The sequence below is a fragment of the Medicago sativa genome, chromosome 7, assembly GCF_051527215.1.
Source record: "Medicago sativa cultivar Bolivia chromosome 7, Bolivia_mono, whole genome shotgun sequence".
NCBI lineage: Eukaryota > Viridiplantae > Streptophyta > Magnoliopsida > Fabales > Fabaceae > Medicago > Medicago sativa.
In genome coordinates, this window is record NC_140755.1 from 87,529,106 (window position 1) to 87,552,312 (window position 23,207).

At 32.3% G+C, this 23,207-nt stretch overlaps 3 long non-coding RNA genes across 8 annotated transcripts; 1 reads left to right on the forward strand and 2 right to left on the reverse strand.

Annotated features, from left to right (window-relative positions):
• Nucleotides 1-7,236: 7,236 nt before the first annotated feature.
• LOC146909784 (uncharacterized) lies at nucleotides 7,237-11,541 on the reverse strand. 6 transcript variants are annotated; one of them, XR_015017752.1, is made up of 8 exons: nucleotides 11,278-11,541; nucleotides 10,929-10,983; nucleotides 10,537-10,665; nucleotides 9,903-10,360; nucleotides 9,712-9,782; nucleotides 8,612-8,648; nucleotides 7,982-8,062; nucleotides 7,237-7,815 (listed from the first exon to the last, which is right to left on the reverse strand). It is a non-coding gene; the product is annotated as an uncharacterized LOC146909784 (long non-coding RNA). The 6 variants fall into 6 exon arrangements; XR_015017753.1 differs by lacking the exon at nucleotides 9,903-10,360; XR_015017750.1 differs by lacking the exon at nucleotides 8,612-8,648.
• A 1,766-nt stretch (nucleotides 11,542-13,307) lies between these two features.
• On the reverse strand, nucleotides 13,308-15,291 carry LOC146909785 (uncharacterized). The gene is made up of 2 exons (XR_015018356.1): nucleotides 14,850-15,291; nucleotides 13,308-13,561 (listed from the first exon to the last, which is right to left on the reverse strand). It is a non-coding gene; the product is annotated as an uncharacterized LOC146909785 (long non-coding RNA).
• A 4,333-nt stretch (nucleotides 15,292-19,624) lies between these two features.
• LOC146909786 (uncharacterized) lies at nucleotides 19,625-21,004 on the forward strand. The gene is made up of 3 exons (XR_015018956.1): nucleotides 19,625-19,692; nucleotides 19,982-20,090; nucleotides 20,915-21,004. It is a non-coding gene; the product is annotated as an uncharacterized LOC146909786 (long non-coding RNA).
• The last annotated feature ends 2,203 nt before the right edge of the window (nucleotides 21,005-23,207 follow it).

The following is a 23,207-nucleotide window of genomic DNA, read 5'->3' on the forward strand; positions in this document are numbered from 1 at the left end:
GAATAATGATACATATAGCGAGAAAATTTATCCCGAGATAATCACGACCTGCAAATATGTATGGGTGGTGGGCCACTTTTATTTTCATCTGCTCATGTATTTTATTCAATTGATAAATCTAATGGCTGCACTGCATTCGAGATGATTTCGCTGTGTTTTTTCTCGGGACATATAACATCTCCTAATATTTATTATGAAAAATTAATTCCTAACTTCTTGAGTAATAAATAGACACAATTTCTCATACATAATTTCTATTTTGGGTAACATGTGTCCTAAGGGCACAAGTTATCATTTCCCTTATAAGAATATTTACAATTTTTTTTCCCCTAAATATAAGACCGCATACAAATTCTTAGATGCATTTATTACTCTTTTTTCAAATATACCCCTTATTAATACCATCAATTTGTCTTTGTATATGAAAAGTTAACATTAAATGTATCTTTAATTAAGTGTAATTTAGTAATAGTCACACACATTTGAGACAACTTTATTACTCCAACAACTTTTTTTAATACCCACATTGTTTTGTAAAATACTCCTATAAAAAGGGACGAAGGGAGTAGTTGAAAACTTGATGTATGTGGACTGAATTCTTAACCATATACATTGATTTTTCAACTTTCACTTTTGCTTAGATTTCATTTTGAAAGAAGTATTTAAAAATGGAAAATGTTTGGTGCAAACTACATATAAGTGTATGCATATTTTTATTTTCAAAATATAAGTGTATACATATTGAAAGAGAAAGAGTGACAGATTGGTGATTCTATAGAAAGATAGCGATGTAGATAAAATGGGTCTTTAAATAGGTGTAATAAAAAATAGGATGTCCAAATTATTAGTTTGTGTTTTTAATCCATAATCATGATTAGCAAGTGATTAAGAGTTTAGTTTGTTTTTGGATAAGTTTGGTAAGTTGTTACAAGAGACTTGCTCTCTAAGTCATTGTATATATACTTGCTTGTATAACTCACTTTTCATAATCCAATGTGAATAACAATTTTCCAATACTATTTCTCTCTTTCATCAATCTATAACAAACCATAACCATCATAACTATCTTCTTCTCCTTCATTAGAAACCCTAATTTCTGATTGCTTGCATAAGAAGAAACCATAGCTGCGCTAATACAAATATCATCATTTTTTTTAGAAAAATAGTAATAAATACATCTGAAAATAAACAAACTTCTAAAAAGATATAATAATTAGGGTTAGAGGGAGTTATACTTAGTGATATGGTGACTTAGGATTAATATCATATTTAGAGGACATGTTGTGGATTGTAATGGTTTGATAACTCAAATTAAAATGATACCATGCATGGGAAATAATTAACAAAGTAAATTATAGTTTTTTCGAATGGCTTGTCCTTGATGTCTCCTAGTATTTTTTTTTTACATGAGAGAAGAAAAAAAACATGAGAGAAGAAAAAAAAACAAAAGAAAAACTAAAAAACTACGCCCTAATACTCTAAAGCTAAGAGTAGTGCTAAATAGTACGGGTTTTGTCCATACGAATTTTCACGGATGCCCCTTAATAGAAAATGCATCCCTTTTTTTAATTTCATTCGCAAAAAAATCCATTCTTCTTAATTATACACTTATACTCCTACTTATACATTTATCCCTCTTTCAAATTAATGTGAGGGGATAAGCTTTACACATTTGGTAAAATACATTACTCCAAGGGGAAACATAGGACAAAAGGACCATAATAATTTTCAAAGCTACAAAGAAATATCAATCGGTGATAGTTATCCTCGAGCCCAAAGTCACCATAAACAATTTAGAAAATTGTCTTTTCTCCAAGCCAAAAATTGCCAAAAGGCCACATCGCAAAAAATATGTGCAGTGGTGAAAAAGAAGTAGAGGTGCAGGTGTGTGCTACAATAAATTTTAATTTAGGGACTGCATGTCACCGTTCGTCCGTACCATTAAACATTGGCACGGAATTGTTCAACTTAAAAATCGAACTCAGGATAATTCATTTTTGATGGAGTTCATTAATCACTTGAACTCAAGTACTTGGTTAAAGTATTAATTGGTTTGGAAGGAATTTTATGTCATTAGTGTTGGTGCAGAGCAATTAACTTCTGCATATTTTTTTTAGGAAATTAGTTTCTACATGTCACTAAGTTTATATGGCTTAATTTTGTCAAAAAAAAAAGTTTATATGGCTTAATATTTTGTGTGAAAAATTAATATGAACAGTTGGGATTTAGTAAATGATATTTATGAACGAAAGTGATCATTTTTCTTTGACTATATGAATAAAAGAGATCCTTGCCACTATAATCTTTAGCATAGCTTAGATACTTATCCAATCAAAATCAAACAAACCCTCCCACAAATATTGCAATTTTTACAAGGATATAATTATAAAGTCTCTCTCGCCTATAATTTTTGTGAGGAGAAATTTTAAACTTTTTTAAAGACATACAACTTCTCAAAACTCATATGCATCCAAAAACTGATTTTTTTTTTTTGTGGTGGCCGAGGTTTGAACCTCGGACCTTGCATATATTATGCATTTGTCCTTACCAACTGAGCTAAACTCACGAGGACATCCAAAAACTGAATTAAAAAAACTCAAATGGATACTTCATATTTATAATAACTATCTATTTCCCTTTATTCTCACTACTCTATGTGAGATTTAAATGAGTATCCACTTAGAGAGATCATATAGATCATCATAATATATACTTTTCTTAATCTTATCCACCTTTAGTTACTAGCACAGTTGATTACCTTTGGAAGATTTATGACGCCCATCATTTGATGACTCTCCCTCAACTATCTAACCACCTTGTATCAAGTTGTAATGTACTCTTCCAAATTAGCATTTGAAGGCACGGGTGGTTTTAAAGTTTTGGGCAATGAATGACAGCAAATATAACGATTTTTCTGATTCTTTTCTATTTTTCCTTCATTTGTGACTCTAAAAATCAGCTCATTATTAGACATATTATTATTAATATGAATCAAACACGTTACTTTCATCATTTATCTTCTACGAGTACATGGTTTCACGTATTCAACTCAAAGTATTGATACATTATTCCCAATATAATACACATTTATTGGTCTTGGCTCAATTCTCAAATTGTTGTAGTAAATGGTACATGTTTGTTCGGGGTTGGACTAAGGCTAAATCCGTGAATGATCCATGACCCAACCGAATAGACGACACCATGTCTAGTGACATGTTAGATTAAAATCTTTGTGATCAAATCACGACCATGTCATGTCATGTCATGATGATCATACAAGGGTTTGTGAATCACATTGAATTCATCTCAATAGAATACAATAATCCTTGGTGAATGATAAGTTCTAGGCATGGCAACAAAACCCGTGCCCATGGGTACCCGCCCAAACCATCCCCGATTTGAGGGGTTTTCTCCGATTTGACTAGGTTTGGGTATGGGTTTGGGTTTTCCCCGATTTCATAATACGGGTATGGGACGGGTAACGGGGATATATGTACCCAACCCGAACCCATACCCAAACCCTACCCGAATGTTTAAATGTCATGTTTTTGTTTTTGTTGAGGGGGTTGATAACGATATGTAATGTTATTTGGTTTGATAGCTATCATGATATAAGAACTTTCATTGATGATTAAAGGAGCAACCGAATTATTCGGTAAGGAAATGTTAAAATGAGCGCAAATTCTTGGATAATGCATTAGAACATTACCATTGAAGCTTAAAAAAATCTTTTTTCGTTAAAAAAAATTGATTCACTGCAGGGACGGGGATGGGGCGGGAATACCCAAACCCATTGGGGACGGGGATGGGATTCAATTTCTCATCCCCGTTGGGTATGGGTAGGGTAATGGGTAAGTATATGGGAGTAGGGGATGGGGATGGGGAAGGCAAAACCCGTCCCCACCCCGCCCCATTGCCATGCCTAATAAGTTCTTGTGGTAAAACTTTCAGGCTCTCTTAAAATCATCTTCAATAACTTGAGTGTTAAAATCATCTCCATCAATGCAACTCTGTCAAGTCGTCTTATTCATATTATCTTCTTCAAATAATTTCCATGGCACAAAATTTATATCACTTAATAATATCCTTGTCAATTCCCTTAAAATAAAAAAATTCGTGTCACTTGTAGTGGCTAGGGATAGTCTTTACATAAACACAAATACAAATAAAATTATTTGAACATACACACAATAATAAAAAAGTTAAAAGATAAATAAATTTATCACATCATTATTCAACTTCATCAAACAATTTTATCTTTAAAAAACAAAAACAAAAATTTTGTGAGTGTGTTCAAGTTTTTTAAATTTGGGTTTGTCCCTGACGGCTATTAGATAAGTTAGAATCCCACCTAAAAACAAGTTAATATATGCATCAAGTCTATATAAATTTTGATACAGTGCACTCTTGCCGATAACATTTATAAATAACATTTGTTTTTTTAATTCATAAAATAAGTAATTTATGTGAATTATATTATATTTTAGATACATTAATTATTAATGAATTAAAAAACAAAAATTTGCTTAAAAATATGATTAGAGTGTGTAAATCATTCTTGTCGATTTCTTGTTTGCAATTGCAATCATATCCTTATCATTTGCGATGGCTATTAGTAATGATAGATAGAGTCAATTGTTGTTGACATGACACGTACTATTGGTTCTTCTATTCACATCAATTATCAATTGTGACTTGAGTTTAAGTATGGAATTCCAAAACTATTATATTCATATATAAAATCCTAGTATAAATTCTAAATGAGGCTGGTGGTGTGTCCCACCTAGCTAATTTCTTTTCCTAAAACAGTAATTATAGATGGGATATAAATATATATATATATATATATATATATATATATATATATATATATATATATATATATATATATATGGTTGTAGCAATATTAAATTACTTGCCTAACATGACAAAACCCAAAAATAATCACGTGTGAAAATATCTTTAGATAAATGATATTTGAACAACTATCTTTCTTGTGATAATTTTTCTCTCATATTCATATTAAGTTTTTACTATTCCCGTGAGCTTAACTCAATTGATAAGGACAATGCATAGTATATGCAAGGTACGGGGTTCGAATCCTGACACAACCAAAAAATATTAAGTTATTACTTTCTCTAATATTGCTTTGTATATTTAGTTGTCCCACACGTTGCCAACAAAAATAGTTGTTCAAATAATATTTCTCATATCTTTATCACTTGCGATGGTTATTAGTCCATATCACTTGCGATGGTAATAATGATATACTGTTCTTGTAGGTACCAACCATTGCGTTCCCTTTTTTTATTTATTTATTTATTTATAAATAATAACATTTAAACGAACACGTCGTGTCTATCTATCTGTTCTTCTTATTGCTTTTTTGGTTACTCTGTTCTTCTTATTGCGTTAATGAATATAAATTACGTATAATAATTTTATGAAATTTTAATTAAAATTATAGATATTAGATATTTTTTTGCTAAAAAAAAAGATATTAGATATTTTGCACTTTCATATTGTAATAAAATTTACTTATCTTTTTCAATGATACCCCAACAATATTATAAATATAATATCCTTAAAAAAAACAAATATAATAGAAATTCATATCTTTTTAATGACACAAACAAAATAACATTCTTTTAGTTAAATTTACATAAAAGTATAATCGAAAAGAGAAAAAGTCAGCATATATAGTGTGTGTCTATATATATCTCTCTATATAGGGTATACTTTATAAAGTATGCAATTAGAAATGAAGTTAAATCTAAAATATATTTATATAGTGTTTTATAAAAAAAAATTATATACGATATGATTTGATACATGCACCTAAGAAAATTGCAGATTTCTTCGATCTTATATATAGGATCCATTGGCACCAGGTGTAAGTCTAAAGACTTACACCAAATCTCAACCGTTATAATTATACTTGTTCAATCATTTAGTCAACAAAAATACTTGTTCAAACATATTAAATTCTTGATGAAACTGGGCAATCTCTGATATAAATTTCCAAAAGTAGGTATATATATGAATGCTATCGATTTTTATAATCAATACTATATATAAAGAAAACTATCCCTTTCATCATTTTAGGGTTGACTTTTTCTTTTCAAAAATACCTTTAATTTTCAATACAAATAACACATGTAACAAATAGATAAGAATAAATTTAAATATTAAAATAAAAGTGTAACAAACACAAATGTCCATTTTTTTTCTTTATCAATTTAAAAAGTGTAACAAACTAAACGAGTGTATCTATACTTACTTTTTCGTTATCCCAATTATACCCTTAAGCAACAACTTTTTATAATAAAGATTGTTGTTGGTGTCATTAAAAAAAAAATTAGAATATATATTTTTGTTATATTATTGGTTTCATTGAAATAGATAATCATGGTTATCTACTACTTGTTAACATATACACCATTTTTGTTTGTTCAAAAAAAAAAAAAGATACTCATGGTTAGTTTGATTTGTTATTATTTGAAAGCAAAAAACATTTAAATTTTTACTTTTAATCAAAATTAAAATTTCATAAAAAAACACCGTTAATAATTTTAAAACGTTAGCGTAATAAAAAGAGCAGAATGACGAGCACATGAGTGCCCATCTTTTCGCTAGTGCTAATAATTTAGAGAATTTATTTTTCAATCCTACTCGTTTTTCAGCGTCTTCTAAAATTTCCATTTTGCATTCGTTTGAATTATATAATTTGGAAGAAAAAAAAAACGTTGGGATTACATAATTTGAATTATGTCCATATATAAACAACAATCATAACCTCCTCACATTCACTACAAGAAAAAACGCGTTTTGCGACCTTTAAAATTGACGATTGCGACTGTTAGAAGGGTCGCAAATGTACATTTGCGACTGTTCCCCAACAGGCGCTAATGTTGGGGTCGCAACAGTCATTTGCGACCCTTCGTAGAACAGCCGCTCCAACCGTCGCAAATGTTATTGCGACAGTTCCTAACAGTCGCAGATGTTTAGTTTTTTTATAAAAAAAAATTGAATGGTGCAATTGCGACCCTTCACAACAGTCGCAAATGTTTAGTTTTTTTAAAAAAAAATAAAATTGAATGGTGCAATTGCGACCCTTCACAACAGTCGCAAATGTTTAGTTTTTTTAAAAAAAAATTGAATGGGGCAATTTTTGTTGACAATTTAAATAAATATATTAATAAATACTTTTTTTTTTTGACATAAAAAGGATTTCCATTAAATGAAAGATGAATCCTTACACAGAGAGGTTAAAATCTGATCAGGAACAGAACCTAACCAAGAATTACAACCAATATCTTTAGCTAGGCTATGGGCAACATTGTTACAATTCCTACTAGCAAAGACAACACTAGCATTATCTAATCTAGCTAAAATTTCTAAACAGTCAATGATTAAATTATCAATTACGACAGGCCGCACATCACCATACAAACTCTTAACAACAGTTTCTGCATCTGTCTCAATGATGAGGTTCTTGCAGCAATGCACATCAGCCCAAATAAGGCTCCATCTCAGTCCCATGGCTTCAGCCACTAGAGGAGAGACAAGAATATCCTCACACTTTGTAGCAGAAAATGAAACTGAACCAGTGTGGTCTCTCACCACCATACCCCAGCCTGTCTTATCATTTGGAAAACAACCAGCATCCACATTGAGCTTCAAAAATCCGATAGGAGGGGTCTGCCATTTAACAGAGGTTGCTGATGCAACTATTGGGACCGCATGCATATCATTTGCTCTATTAAACTCCTCTACGAACAGCGCGGCAGAATAAGCAACCTCAGCCGGATCAAACTTTGTGCAATTGAAGACACAGTTATTTCTACTTAGCCAAATAATAGCTTATAATTTGCTTGAGGGTAAGGGAATCATGAGTGACTCTATTTGCTGGACTACCGAAATAAAGATTAGTAGTTTTAAGTAATGACGAATGCATCACACGTATAACGTATTATCTCACCTTTTCAAAGACAAGTGTACTTGATGAAAATGAATGCTATTAAATCAACCAAAGATAGCAAACTTCAAATAGGTAAAGATGCTGCGTAAAACAAAGAAAAGGTGTTAATTGCAATTCTATAAGGTTTCTGAAAAAGCAGTACTGAGTTGCATAAATATAGCTCAACTAAAAGTTTAAATTTAAAAGCTAAATTTAGTGTACTGAATAATAGGTCAGCCAACTACCATGAGGGATACAATCATAAGTTTCGATTCACAAAATAGATAAATTTAAGTTGGAATTCTAAACGTGACAAGTAACAACAACAACAGTGATACAAAGAACACAGTAATGCATAAATGTAAGTATATTCAAATTATGCAATCAATGTAAGTATATTCAAATTATGCAATCAAATAGAAAAAATATGAATCATTGTTCTAACCTTGAAGCAACTTAGAACCAAAACTAAATTGAAACAGCTTAGTACCAAAACTAAATCCACCAAAAAAATCATTAACAAAGTAAAAGTATCAAACAACAACAACAACATCTCAGAATCTTCATTAACAAATGTAAAACCTATATTGCAAACCGCATAACGCAAAACGCATAACACAACAAGTGTTGAATGCAGAACACAACTTTTACCTTTATTCAAACTTGTTGATGTCAATGGAATAGGAACCTAAGCGCACAGAACAGAGGGAGACAAAAAAGGAAATAGGCACAAATGTCAATGGAATAGGAACCTAAGCGCATAGAACAGAGGGAGACACAAAAGGAAGTATGAACAAACAGAGCAGATGGCAAAGCGTCACAATATGCACATAACAGATCAAAACTGTTGTGAATCTGTTGTAAGCATTATGTTAGTAGTGTTAAAAGTTGATGGACATAAACTCTACAAGGCATAAACTCTACTTGTATCCAACAAGAGAACATATTTGATGGACAAACATGATCCTTGATGCAAAAACTTTAGGTCTCAATGACATCAACAAACAGATAATAATGATGAAGTCACACCAAATAGATAATATATACCAACAACATCAATAGAAAATACACGACAATCACAATTTGGTTATCTTCAGTCTTTTCAATCCCACAAATCTTGAGGATATAGTTGGAATTTATAACTTTGTTCATTACCATTGATTATGAGTACTAAACTATGTTTCGTTCAGACTAATCACTTATACTACCTCCGATGTCAAGAAAGAGTACATGGTAAGAACCTATATTTTTTCTTTATTTTTGTGAATCCCAACCAGCATGAGATTATTGGATTATATTTTCGTATTCTTTACTAGAAGTCATTGTGAATAGTCCAAATTGTTGATTATGGCTTTCAATCCATAACATTATTATAACCTTTGTATTAAAAGGTTGACAAATCAAAGAAAACTTAACAAAATCCCTCCCCCTTATATTCCTTCTACGGTGACAAATCTCATAAAACTTATAAAAATCACTCGCCCTTACATTCCTTTTACGGTGTCAAAACTCTCAGAAACTTACCAAAAATCTCTCAACTTCTATCAACCTTATTAAGCGAGTATCTATTTCAATTAGCAATCATTAACAACATAAAGCACAACAACAAACAATTCCTTTAGGGAGGCAACATTACACTTAAATATCTATTGTTTTTGCGGCTGTCCATAGACTAAAATTAAGCTTAATTTCATGGCAGAGATCAATCAAATTTGACGTGAATAAAGGTTAGAGAAAAACAAAGTCATTACCTTGAGAAAGTGAAGTAGCAGCGAAGTGTGAACCATGGCGAAACCCAGTTGCGAAACCAAATTGCACTAAACTGAAAAATTAAAAAAAATCAAGAGATTAACAAAAAAATCACTGAATCAACAAAAAATACTCAGAATTCTTGAAAAACCAAAAAAACAAGAAATTAATCTGCAAAGATTGGGTCGAACACCTGGGTTGTTATTAGGTTGCAGCTGTGTCGCAATGAGAGGGTTAGATTGAGGGCTAGAGTCACGGTGAGAAGGATTCAGTGAATGATTGAGAGTGAGAGGGAACGATTGAGAGTGGCAAAAACACGATTAAGAGAGAGGGTGGAAATTAGCGAACACAATTGAGGATGGAGAAAAAACACGATTGAGAGTAAGAAGGGTTCAGGGAACAGTGATTAAATGCAAGTGAGAAAGCATAGAGAACAGTGATTACAGCAAGGAAAAACCATCATTAAATTGAAAAGAAACACACGAAAAAAACAGCAAAAAAAAAAGGACTAAGGTTTGTTTGTTTATTTCTTGAGCATTTTGGCGGGGAGTTCCTTTGGGTCAATGACATCAACAGCTCATCCAATAGAATCATTGGCTTACAAAGTTTCAAACAATTCTTCCCTCTTCTCTTCTTTCAGTGTCTTAGAATCTGTTCCAACAAATATGCAAATGTGACACTGAGTCTAAAATGCCTATACATAAGCTGTACATTTCTGAGTATGTGTATGACACTACTATCGTTAATTCATTATGGAGGAATTCATACGCTATGTACCATTGACACAGACACGACAGTGACACATAGAAGATAGAGTGTTATCAAACCTTTAATAAGCATTAGCTTCATATTTTTCACCAAATCCTTAGAACTTTTCAAGGAAGAAGATAGAACTATGCAGAAGGTGTGAAACAATTGAGAAACTGTCACAACCAGCCTTATGATCCCCAATTAACCTACAAACAAATCATAGAATAAATCCAATCGAAACCAATTCCAGAATCATTGATAAAGCTAAGCAATGATCAATAACCACAAATAAATTCAGTACTAGAAACGCTAACCAGGCAAATATCTAAACCATTTCTCAAAAGTGTACAAGTTTCAAACTAATATAGCCACTATTTGATGACACTAGCTTCTAACGTCATTTATGTAATGTAAATAAGATAATCATAGTCCAATTCAACAAAAATTCTTAAAAATATAAATAAAATACCTCATAATAGTCATACAGCCCAAGACCTTCAACATCTAAATGATCCAAAAATCCCCTGAATGTCGTGTTCGGTATTAGTGATTCATAGGGTACATGATAGAATAAAATAAAATAAATTTTCAATAGAAAAAAGCACAGAGAAACAATCATTAGAATCACTATGGTTGTGATGAAGAATTGAAAGGTTATAGAAATTCAATAAAGAGTAACTACTATCAGAAACCCTAGATAAGACTTACGTGTTATAACAACCTCTAGAACTGTTACCATCGATTTCGTATAAAATTGATATACAAACTTCGTAAAGGAATTATCAACAACAGCGAGCGATGATGAGGAATTATCAAACCTTTAGATCTGTGATGGAGGAGACGTCGGAGGAGTAAAGTGGTGTCGAAGCGGCGGAAATTGAATTCGGAGGTGGCGGAAACTGAATCCGGCAGTGACGGAAGCGATTGAGATGAAATTAGGTTAGGTTAGGCATAACAATTGAGAGGATTGAGTGTGAGATGAAAAATTTGGGGAATAGGTTTAGACTGATTGGAGATTTGGGGAAAGTGACATGGAGAAATCGGGGGAGATGAGAGATGTGAAATGAAAACTTTGGGAAAGTAAGAGTGAGAAAGCTGTAATTGAATAAGTACAAAGCACCGAGTAATAAATTTTACAAAGAAAACCTGCGGCGGTTGACCAAACAGTCGCAGCATCTGTTTCAAAAATGCACTTTGAGGCAGTTACAAGGTAAGGGTCGCAGATGAAATGTCGCAAAATGCTGATTTTCTTGTAGTGATTTTAGCATTTGCGACTTTTGCCCTAAAAAACACCAAAAATCAAAGTGGAAAATAACAAAATCTATCAAATAAAATTATAAAAATACCACCAAAAATTAAATAAAGCTAGTGCAATTTTTTTTCTTCTGATTTTTCTGAGAATACGAAAAAATAAAATAAGAAATGGGTTTAAATGAAGAAATTTTGGATTTTTAGGGGCAGAATCCTGATTTTTCGGGCAAGTTTCGAAGGAAACCGACATAGTCTCCTACAAAGCTTTTATTTATTTTTCCAACTAAAATTGTGCACTTCCAAGACTAAAACACAAAAAACACATTGGGGCAATTATATTGGTTAGTATGGTTTTTAAACTGAAAATTGCTCGTTTCACTTTTGAAATTTCATTTTCCCCAACTGTGTCGTTGGCCCAACGACAGTTGAAAAAAAAGAGTAATTTCAAAAGTAAAAAAAGCAATTGTCTAAAAGAAAAAGGCAAATATTAGATGAAATTGCAAACAATGGAGTCCAACTATTGTTGTGGTGAATTCTTAGTTTCATAGATTCGTTTATGCATCGTCGTTTTGAAGGATAGTTAACTAATGTTAGAAGTGAGTGGTAGTTAATTATCATTGAGAATATTTTCGTCAATTTGAGGTGTTGTGAGTAATCACTAACTGTCTAAAGAGCAATTTTGTACATATATTTTGCGGTTAAAAGAAACAAAACTTTGTATTTTGAGATCATGGATTTATTCTATGGGCCACTTGAACCAATAAATTATTGAGAATTTCTTTTCCCACCACAGTGACTTATAGCGTGCCCTCCAGAATTTCAAAAATACTTTTGGAATTTTGGATTATATAATCCGAAATGAGGTTTTCCCCTACATTTTTGTTGGATTTTCCACCAATTCAGATTATAAAATCAGGAAAAAATTACTTTGGATTTTATAATACCTTTATAATCAGACCAGATACATCAGTTAATCAATAAACCTAAAAGTGTTTTTTTGCTTATGATAGTGACCGGAGGAAGTACTTTGGATTGTATAAGGTGTGTTCCATTTATAAATGGGGTAATAGTCACTTTGGTCCTTGAAATTGTAATGAGTAGTCAAGATAGTCCTTCAATGTATCAAAACTTCAAAATAGTCTTTGATTATGCATTTTGTTAGTCAAAATAGTCCTTGATGTTAAAATGTTTAATTAATATTGTCAGATTAGTCCTTCAATATACTTACTTATTGTCATATTAGTCCTTATAAGTACATGTTTATTGTCATTTTAGTCCCTATATGAAAAGAGTTATTGTGAGCATTGAAATGTTATTTTAGTGTCAATGACTATTTTGACTAACATAATGCACAATCAAGGAGTATTTTGAAATTTTGATACAATGAAAGATTAAAATGACTAATCATTACACATTCAGGGACCAAAGTGACTATTACCCCTTTATAAATCTATAGTGCTTGTTGTGACACCCTAAATCCCAAGAATAATTATTGCTATTATTTAATTAAAAATAGAGTTTGATTCGCAGCGGAAAGTGTCAAATAAAAACTTCTCTAATGATATAGGAATTCTTCCACAAAATTTAGGATATCACATTGACTCATAACAAACATAATTCATATTTCACTTCATTAAAAATTATAGTAATAATAACATCAAATCTTTTTCTTTTGAAAATGTTTCATTTTACATCATAGACAATGGTTTTCTTGCACAAAATTAAATAAGTAAGCATATCCCTTTTCCCGTGTCACTATCAGAGCGGTGCTTTTCCCCAAAATAACCGACGACACAAGGCAAGTCCTCACGAAAGGAATGCACTTGACTCCAAGACTCATAACCTATATAACTACGGTTTCGCAACCGTAGAGCCAAGCCAGCAAACACAAACAACAAAGGGGTGAGTTCCGAGAACATGTAATAGTATAAAAAAATGAGAAGAACACGTAAGCAATTAAGTCAAAGTCGTTTCACATCACAAACATAATATTCAGAACCTTGAAGAATATATTATATCATCTCAATCCATATTAGTAGGAAATATCATTACAACTTAAGAACCAAAAAAAACTTCACAAACACAATGTCACAATTCAATTCCAACTAGTCACAACACATGTAGTCTCCAATAACCATCTTCATAAGAACATCAACAAATAATCACCTTCATCGTCTCACACAATTACATTAATAGACATCACAAGGTAATTCGTTAAAACATCACAACTTAACAACTTGACTCGACAACACGACTCAACTTGACAATGCACTCTTAACAACTTAACAACTTAAATCATCGTGAAACTTCTTGATATGCAAATGCATGTGGTACCATTCAACAACATATATGAGCGTAATTAGGCTCTTCAACAAGTGAGCATAAAGCTGCCGGGCTTAAAGCCCCCAACGTAGTTTGAGCACAAAGGCTGCCGGGCTTAAAGCCCCCAACTTTAATGAGCACAAAGGTTGCCGGACCTAAAGCCCCCAACTTTAATGAGTATGCAATGGACTCAATCTTCCTACAACTTAGACAACAACGTGATCATCTTATACAACTCATAATCATGGATAACTTCTTAAATTCTTGCAACTTAGACCGACTCATGCAACTTCAAACTTTTAAATGATCAACAGCATTAAACAACACATATTAATTCATAGCATATCAACATCATAATATAACAGTATCAAATGATAATCAATCAACATTTAAGAATATCAAAAAGACATTTAGCAAAATACATATCATTCACACATGACCATTTAGAAGCACATCATTGAATATCACATCTTTGAATCACACATAATCATATTCCAATAGTTATCATATACATGTGGCATACCAATAATTACATTCAAATACATAACATCACATCTATATCAATCATTAAATAAGTCATCAATCTAAATAGTTGCAGCAAATCAAGCATAATCACCCACAAATTTATCCATGACTTCAAATACCACATATTCACATAATTTAAATCAAGCAACACCTTAATAATGTTTCTAATTCTTCTTTTAACCTCCCACATCTAAATTTGCACATTAATTAATTATTCTCTCAAAGGGCTACAACCGTCGCGGTGAGCCCCGAATGAACTTTGGGAAATACGGCTTTCCCGTTCGTCCCATACCTGAACTGAAGATTTTGCACCACATAAAAAACTCGATGACGGCAATGAATCTAAGCAGCCCCTCCCTTCAACATAGCGATGACACAGCAAAGTAATGTCACCGAAACTCTCGACGGGTAAAATTGGTCTTTGATGAATTTCAGTACCACCGGGTGTTTGGAAAAACGGGAAGAAAACAACAAGGACCAATACAATATAGGTTTGAAAATGATTTCCGTGGAATGAATTACCAACCGGTAAAAAAATGGAAGATTAAGGAAAATATGGAAACTATGGAATTGATTTACCAAATCCAATGAAACTAGATCTCAAAATCACCAAGGGGAGAAGACATGGACGTAGCCTAATAAACAAATTAGTATTGGATCACTATTATTTCTAAGAGTGCGGCTCTGTTTGTCTTTTTTGGTTACAGTGCAATAGTGATTTAGGTTAATATAGGTTGTTGTGACCTGTGTGCGGCGCTCTCGAATACTTTTCATGCTAAATAGATTACAGTTACATGAGTCAATCCCTTCTAACGCTCATTGCTTTAATCATCACTTCTGCTAATTAGGCTCATTCACCCATATACACCTACTCATTTATTCTCTTCACTTACTATAATATAAACTAATTTATTTTTCTCACTCATAGCTAATATCATCCCAAAAATACTCATAGTAAACTACTATTATTTTTTCTAAAACGATAAAAATAATAATCAAGAAATAAAATCTACCATTTTGTATTACTTCTAAATAAAATAAATACGTATAAAATTATCACACCCTAACAACCACACATATAAGGAAAAATTATCAAGATATTACTAAGACACGAATATAATGATTTATAAAATAAATAATTAAAGAAGATGATAGTTAGGAATAATTAAAATAAAATATGCACACAGTTCTTGTTAATTCACTCGATGTCACAATAATAGGTCACATACATGTACAAATAAAATCACTTAAAATAATAACTAGAGATTTATATCATGCACATATACACCTACGTGTGCCCAAAAATCATAAGAAAAATGGATTCCCATTATATCATTCGAATTGTATCAACACAAATGTTGAATCGGTTTTGTGACAAGGATAGCCAATTCAAGAGACAAATGCTTTTTTCACTTTTAAAATCCTCCTTTTCAAACTGTCGTCAAACACTTTTAAATTTTAAGATACTTCCACAACATTTTCAAGATCTGTTAGACCACTGCTATAGGGTCACTCGGGTCACCCTCTAAACTTTCGGTCTCACATGTGAGTGTGTGTTAAGAGTCTTAATGAAATATGGCTTGAAAATCTATTTATAATTGTGAGAGACATCTATCACCATACAAGTCGGTTTTGCAATGTTCAGTTAAGTTCAATCAAAATTTTAAGATGGTATCAGAGTCTGGTGAAGATTTGCTGGATTACTCGCTATTACCAGCAAATGCAGGGGCGAAGGGCTTCAAAGGGATGGGGTAGCATTGGCTACCCCAAAAGGAAAAAAAATCTTAAATAATTAGCATAAGTTTTATGTATTGCTACCCCATTAATATATTATTTGGCCACTCCAAACAATTTTGTTGGTTCAAAGAGGTATTATATTAACAAAAATTCACTACCACAATTTTGGCTTTTAATAGCACAAGTTTAATAGCGCTTCTGAATAAATGCTATTGAAAATGCAACTCATAGACTTTTTATAGCACTTTTCAAAAAGTGCTAACAAAAAGATGCTAAAAATTGGGTTAGATAGCGCTTGTCTATAAACGCTATTATTTTGGTTCACACTAATAACGCTTTTCAGTAAACGCTATTGTTGGAGGGGGTATAGATAGCGCTTTAACAAACGCTATGTTTGGCCTTTATGAAACAAAAAAAAGGGCGGATGCTTTTTATTTCATTTTCGCGCACAAAAATTAAAAAGCCTTGGTCAGACACTCTCTCTCCTTGATCCAAAACTGAGAGGTTCCACCGTCCAAAGCTAAACCCATAACACTCCAACCACCGTCCTTCCTTCACCGTCCTTCCACTCCAAAACACTTTCCTTTTCTCAAAACTGAAATCCAATCGAAGTCAGAAATAAAAATCGAAGTCAGTCTCTCGCTCTCTCTCTCTCTCTCTCTCTCTCTCTCTCTCGAAATCAGTCTCTCGCTCTCTCTCTCGAAATCGAAGTCGGAATCGAAGTAAGAAGTCACTCTCTCTCAAAAACCGTGGTGGTGAAAACGCTTTCTCTCTTTCTTTTGTGGTTAGATCTTCATTCTCTTCTTTTACTGTTCCTTTCCCTCTCTTTATTTCGTTTTTGATACTTTGTTGCATGTTTTTGTTGTTGTCGTTGTTCATTTTGTTGTTTAATGAATGATTTTGGTAGTGTGACTATTTGGATGAAATTAGGGACTGTTTGGATGAAGCTAGTGCATGTGATTTTGGGGAAATTTACTGTTAACCTAGGGGGCCTGTTTGGATAAAGCTTTATTTGATGCTTGTTTAAGTTGTTTTCAGCTTATTTCCATAAGCTCTTCATAATAGCTTATGAAAGTAGCTTAAGTGGTTAATAAAGTAGTTTATCCAAACAAGGCCCTGTTTTTATAAGCTAATATTTTGACATACAATTAGGTCATATAATATAAAATGTTATTCCCAGAACATTATTATTATGAAAATAATTGTTTTAAAAGGTTGCATATTCAATTATGGGAAGATTGCTTTGTCCAGCTTAACCTTTGTTTGCTCTTAATGTCTATGTTCGATCATCACATCGAGCATAGATTGAAAGGGACTAATTAATTTTAACAAGAATCAATGCTATTATTTTGCGTGATCCTCCACTTTTCGGAAAAGAAATCATATCTGTGTCTCTAAATTTTCGTATACAAACTGTGTATAAACTGTGTATATGATATTATAGGAGTTTTTACAATCGATATGAACGTAGCTAACATGATTTGTTCACACTATGTATGTGATATCTTTATAAGGAGAATTCTACAAAACAAGGTTGAACGAGGATTTCAACGAAAGCGGCACTCTTCCCCAAGATTAAAGCAGGAACAAATACGCCGTTTTGGAGACACGAGACTCTACCTATCAGGGGATCTATCCTCCGTCCACAATTCCAAGTTCGGGCCATACATATTTGAAATCAGGTTTGACATTTCTTATCTGTTGTGTCGAATTTAGTCAAGCAACATATTGTGGTAAGCTATTATGAGATTATAAGTGGCTATTGTGAACTGTCGTCACTTATCACCAACTGTTATTGTCAATTGAAGTCCATTAATTTGTCAATACAGTTTAATATACCCAGTTTCAGTTGAATAATTTTATGAGATGCATATTCTACCATTGTTGTAATTCTTGTGATTTAATTGTGACTAGTCCTCCATATAGATGGTTTTAGGCGACCTTTAAATGAATAGATGATGTTATAGCACATAGTATTGGGATGTCCCATAATTAAAGTATATTCCAAATTCCTAATGGAGAGTAGACCATACGATTTTGTTTTTTTACTTGAAGAAGGATGAGTTACTTTATGCCTACATGTCATAACATCATGATAATGTTTGATTGAATATAGTTCCTTTTGTTTATCGATTATGATACTAATTAAATTCCTCTTACTGAGTTATATTCCACCTATATTGCTATTCAAATTGGCTTGTTTAGACAATAAAATTAATTAATATATTTTTTAAGTAGTAACATCACAAAATTATAAAATGAGTGATGTGTAAAAGTGGGACTCATTTAAGCACCTAACATGGAGAGCTCCGTTGTGGTTGTTCTTGCACGATCATATTACATGTAGTATGTAAAAACTAGTGGTGTGTCTCCTTGTTCATTTATTACTTCTACGTGTAATATTATGGTAAGTTTCCCTTCCCCATATTTTTTTAAAAGCCAAGTCTTAGAGTAGTGTGCCATGGCATGAGATGTTCAAACACACTACCATTGTATCATCATGTTGTTGCAGATTTCTTTAAGCAAGTAAAACCTTTTTTCTTTTTAGTAATTGGGTTGGGAGCCTAGGCTAAAATTTTGGTAGGTTGACATCCCTTCGACAATGGTGTCAGAAGGGACCTGCTTCCAATTTTCCCTGAACAAACGTCCTAGCCAATTCAATTTGTGGGACTCTTTACTTATAGATTATGGTTGTGTTTATATGGTTATGCATTTGCTAATTGGTTGTGTTTTTTGTTCTGATCTCAGCCAATCCAATACCAGCTGTTACGGAGTTTGTTGCCCAGCTGCAAATTTTTGAATTGTTGGACAATGTACGTACTCATCCTCTCTCTCTCTCTCTCTCTCTCTCTCTCTCTCTCTCTCTCTCTCTCTCTCTCTTTGCATTTGCTTCTTTACAAAATTTCTCTCTATTGATCTAGAACTTGTATTGTATAAAATTAGGCAATTTTTACTGCTGGGTACAAGGCTATTCTTCACGTCCACTATGTAGTTGAAGAGTGTGAGGTTATTGAGCTCATATCTCAAATTGATCCAAAGACAAGGAAGCCTATGAAAAAGGAAGTTCTCTTTGTGAAGAATGGGGCAGGTGTTGTGTGCCGAATTCAGGTACATGCTCCATTATAAATTTGGATACAAATTTGGTTTAACAAATTATTATATTGCTATACTTGGGTTTTCTAGGGATATTAAAATATTTAAATTCATAATGATCACATGGGATGATTGTGGAGTTTCAGACAAAGGAATTAGTTGCTTATGGAATGGTCATTTTTTTCTTCAAAACCATTAAGCTTCATTTGATTTTGTTTTGGAAATGTTACAGGTTAGTAACACCATCTGCGTCGAGAAATTCTCTGACTTTCCACAACTTGGGAGATTCACTCTTCGTACTGAAGGTAATATTTAAGAAATGATGTCTTCTTTTCTGTCCAACTATTCCTTGTAATTATGCTGAAAGCACATTACTCTGCCCTGCAGGAAAAACTGTTCCTTGAATTATTTCTAATAAGTTTAGTAACACTAAAATGTGGAATGCAATTCATTTGTGTGCTTTCATGTTTGCTACCATTGATTGATACTCAAGCTTATATATTTTTCAATTTGCATTCTTCTTTTTGTCCCAGATTTGAGTGTATGTTACTTGTGGTTATAGGGGAATAATGTGTATTGTTTCATCATTTGCAGAGCATCAAATTGGTCACAAAAAAGATCACCTTGAATTGGTTCACTGGTTGATGTTCGACTTATCCCACCCTACCGCTCAATCGCGCTTTTGGTGAATGTATTTTTAAAGGTATACATTCTTTAATTCTCTTTCGAACCGAATCATAATTCGTTTTCGTATTGGTACGTGATAATTCACACATGAATTTCACTGAAAAGTGAGTACCGGAGAACCATACAATTGTTAACAAACAATGTAAAAATTTAGACTAATTTATCTGGCCCAACAATTTAATGTACTACACTTGGTAGTGGACAGGTGTGTTAGAGGCAGAATGTGTTGTCTGTATTTATAGAATTACTTACCTAACAATGTTAGATAACCTTCCGATGTGGGAGTTGCTATTTTTCTATGTTAGATAAAACACATGTGCTAGCTGCCTATATTACTATAAAACATCACCTGTCCAAATTCTTTGAAATTTAAGAACTGCGTACCCAAACCCGTACCACGTACCCAAACGAATTGCAAACTGTGTGACTATGGATAGGATCACCTCTAGGCCTAATGGCCTTATGTCTCTTTGATTTTCTATACTTGTTCCTTGTTCCTTCATGGCCAACTATATTAGTGAGTTTTTTTTTTCTTTTTCATCATTTTCGTTTTTAATGTAATTTGAAATAGTTATGCCTAGATGTTAAAAATTAAGTTAGATTTCACAAGATTAGGCTGTTGGAATTTTTGTATTGGAATTGGATAGTTTGACAGGTTAATAGACAAACAGTGAATTACATAATGTCTGGATGTATTGTATTGTATTGTTTGTCAACTGAGATTCTTTTGATTTTAAGTGGATTCTATATGCACTTTAGAATCCTTTGAGTTATTTTAAACTGTTGGCTATGCTGGAAATTGAATGATACTTGATTAATTTTTCATTCCATACGACACAGGAGAATATGCTCGAGATAGATCTATTGAGTAATTTGGATCGCTTGTCACGAGTCCTCTCAATGTTTGGTGTTTTTTTTTGTGGTTGTGGCTGCTTTAATTTCATATATATATATATATATGTATTGTGCACGAACTTTCATTTTTATGCAAGTGTACATTAGATGTCATTTAGGATTGATTAATATTTATGACATTTGTAAATAAGTTTCTGATCAACAAATTACTAGTGTTTATTTCTATCAACAGATTAATGGATTACTGGTGTTTCTAATCATTATCTTGTTGTATTGTGATCTGATCAGCATTTTATTATAATGCTTTTGACTGTAGATTTCATTTAAAAAAATAAAATAAAAATAGGGACTTTTATTAGCGCTTTATGTAAAACGCTAAGAAACATCAGTTAAAAATAGCACAAAAATAAAGCTATATTAGCGCTTTTCTGAAAGCGCTAAGAAACATCAGTTAAAAATAGCACCTAAAATGAGGCTTTATTAGCGCTTTTCAGAAAGCGCTATTGAAACGTTGCTATTTAATAGCGTTTGGAAAGCGCTATTATAGGCTCTTGACCTTTTATAGCGGGGGCTTTCTTAGCGCTTGAGAAGCGCTATTAAGAGCCAAAATAAGTGCTATTAAAGGGGGTATTTTGTAGTAGTGATTGATAATCTATTTAGTTTAGTGTCAATTATAGATAAATTCATCTTTTACAGATAACTATTGTTATATATCTTTTATTTTCTTGTTCGTTGTTGTTTCATTAAATATAAGTAAAAACTATTGTGAATTTATTTTACTTATCAATTAAGTTTAATATATTAGTGTTCATAAAGCAAAGGGTTAATGTATTAGTTTTTAAAATATATTTTATTTCTTCTTTATATTTGGCCCCTTCATAAAAATTATACTAGCTTCGCCGCTGAGCAAATGAAAGAAAACAATAGAATAGAAGTAGCACAACCTCTATTTAAATATGAAGCAATTAATAAAAGGACATATCGTGAATTGTTACAGTAATACAAATACACTGGCTAACATACAAATATATTGTACTCTCTCTCCGGACAAGAAGATTGATAACACAAAATTCAAATCAGAGTTTGTTCTTCTCTAAATTTTCTCTATATATAATGCATTAATTTGATCATCCCTTAACGCCCCGTAACAAAAGAACCATCGCTCCTGACATCTTTTTATTCACTAACTAGTATATTTACCCGGCGTTGCCCGGGTTAGACATATAACTTTGTATAATTGAAAATTTATATATCCACCGACAAATATAATTAACTGGATTTAGTAAAATTATTAACATATATATATATAATAAAATAAACATTTTCTATGTATCCGGACTTGCAAAAATTTAGAAACGACTGTGTGTTCCTATAGACTATTGGGTTCACGGTGTACACTATAATGGCATGCGCCAATTATGAATGGATGTCAATCCCTACTGCTATAATGACACTCACAAATTATGAATGTCCGCTATACTGGGTTCACACACAAAACAACATAAAAGATCAACATAAACAAAAATACATATTGCTAAACTACAGAACTGGTGAAATAATAATAATAATAATAATAATAATAATAATAATAATAATAATAATAATAATAATAATAATAGAGTATTTACAGCAAACCATGGCTTATTAGCCAAATGGTGTGGCCTATAGTGTGCAATAGACCACGTCATTTGACTAATAAGCAATAGTTTATTATGGCGTCCGCGTTCGTCTTTGACTCTTTGTTCTCCTCCTTATTCGTTGACACATTCTCTTTATGTGCATATCCACTACTGATCGTGTCTAGTTCCTTATTCCTCAGTCGAGGGCAACAAATCATGGGTAACATGAAAACTATTTTTGGGTGTAAATAAAAGCTGGTTTGTGTTGTATCATTGGTTGATTTATGAGAAATGAGATGATGTGATAGTATTAATCTGAAGTTGCGCGTGAGTAATGTCATCATTACACCGTAAAGTAAGAGTTTAGTCGTTGTAACCCTTTTCGGCTTCCGATAGGTCAGTCGTTATTACTCCTTGTTGATTCCTTCTTAAACAAATGATCTTAGTCCTCCCAATTAATTGAAACAATCAGTTCTCCTGACTATAAGATCATCGTCTTTTTAAGTAGTTTTGAAAGCCAAGAACCTATATCTTATTCTACTTCCCTTTTAATCCCAACGTCCACATAACATGTGCATTTTAAAATTATCACTCTATCCAATAAGGAAATGATTTTCTTGGGGATTACATGATTATTTATATTGAAGATGGGCTTGTTG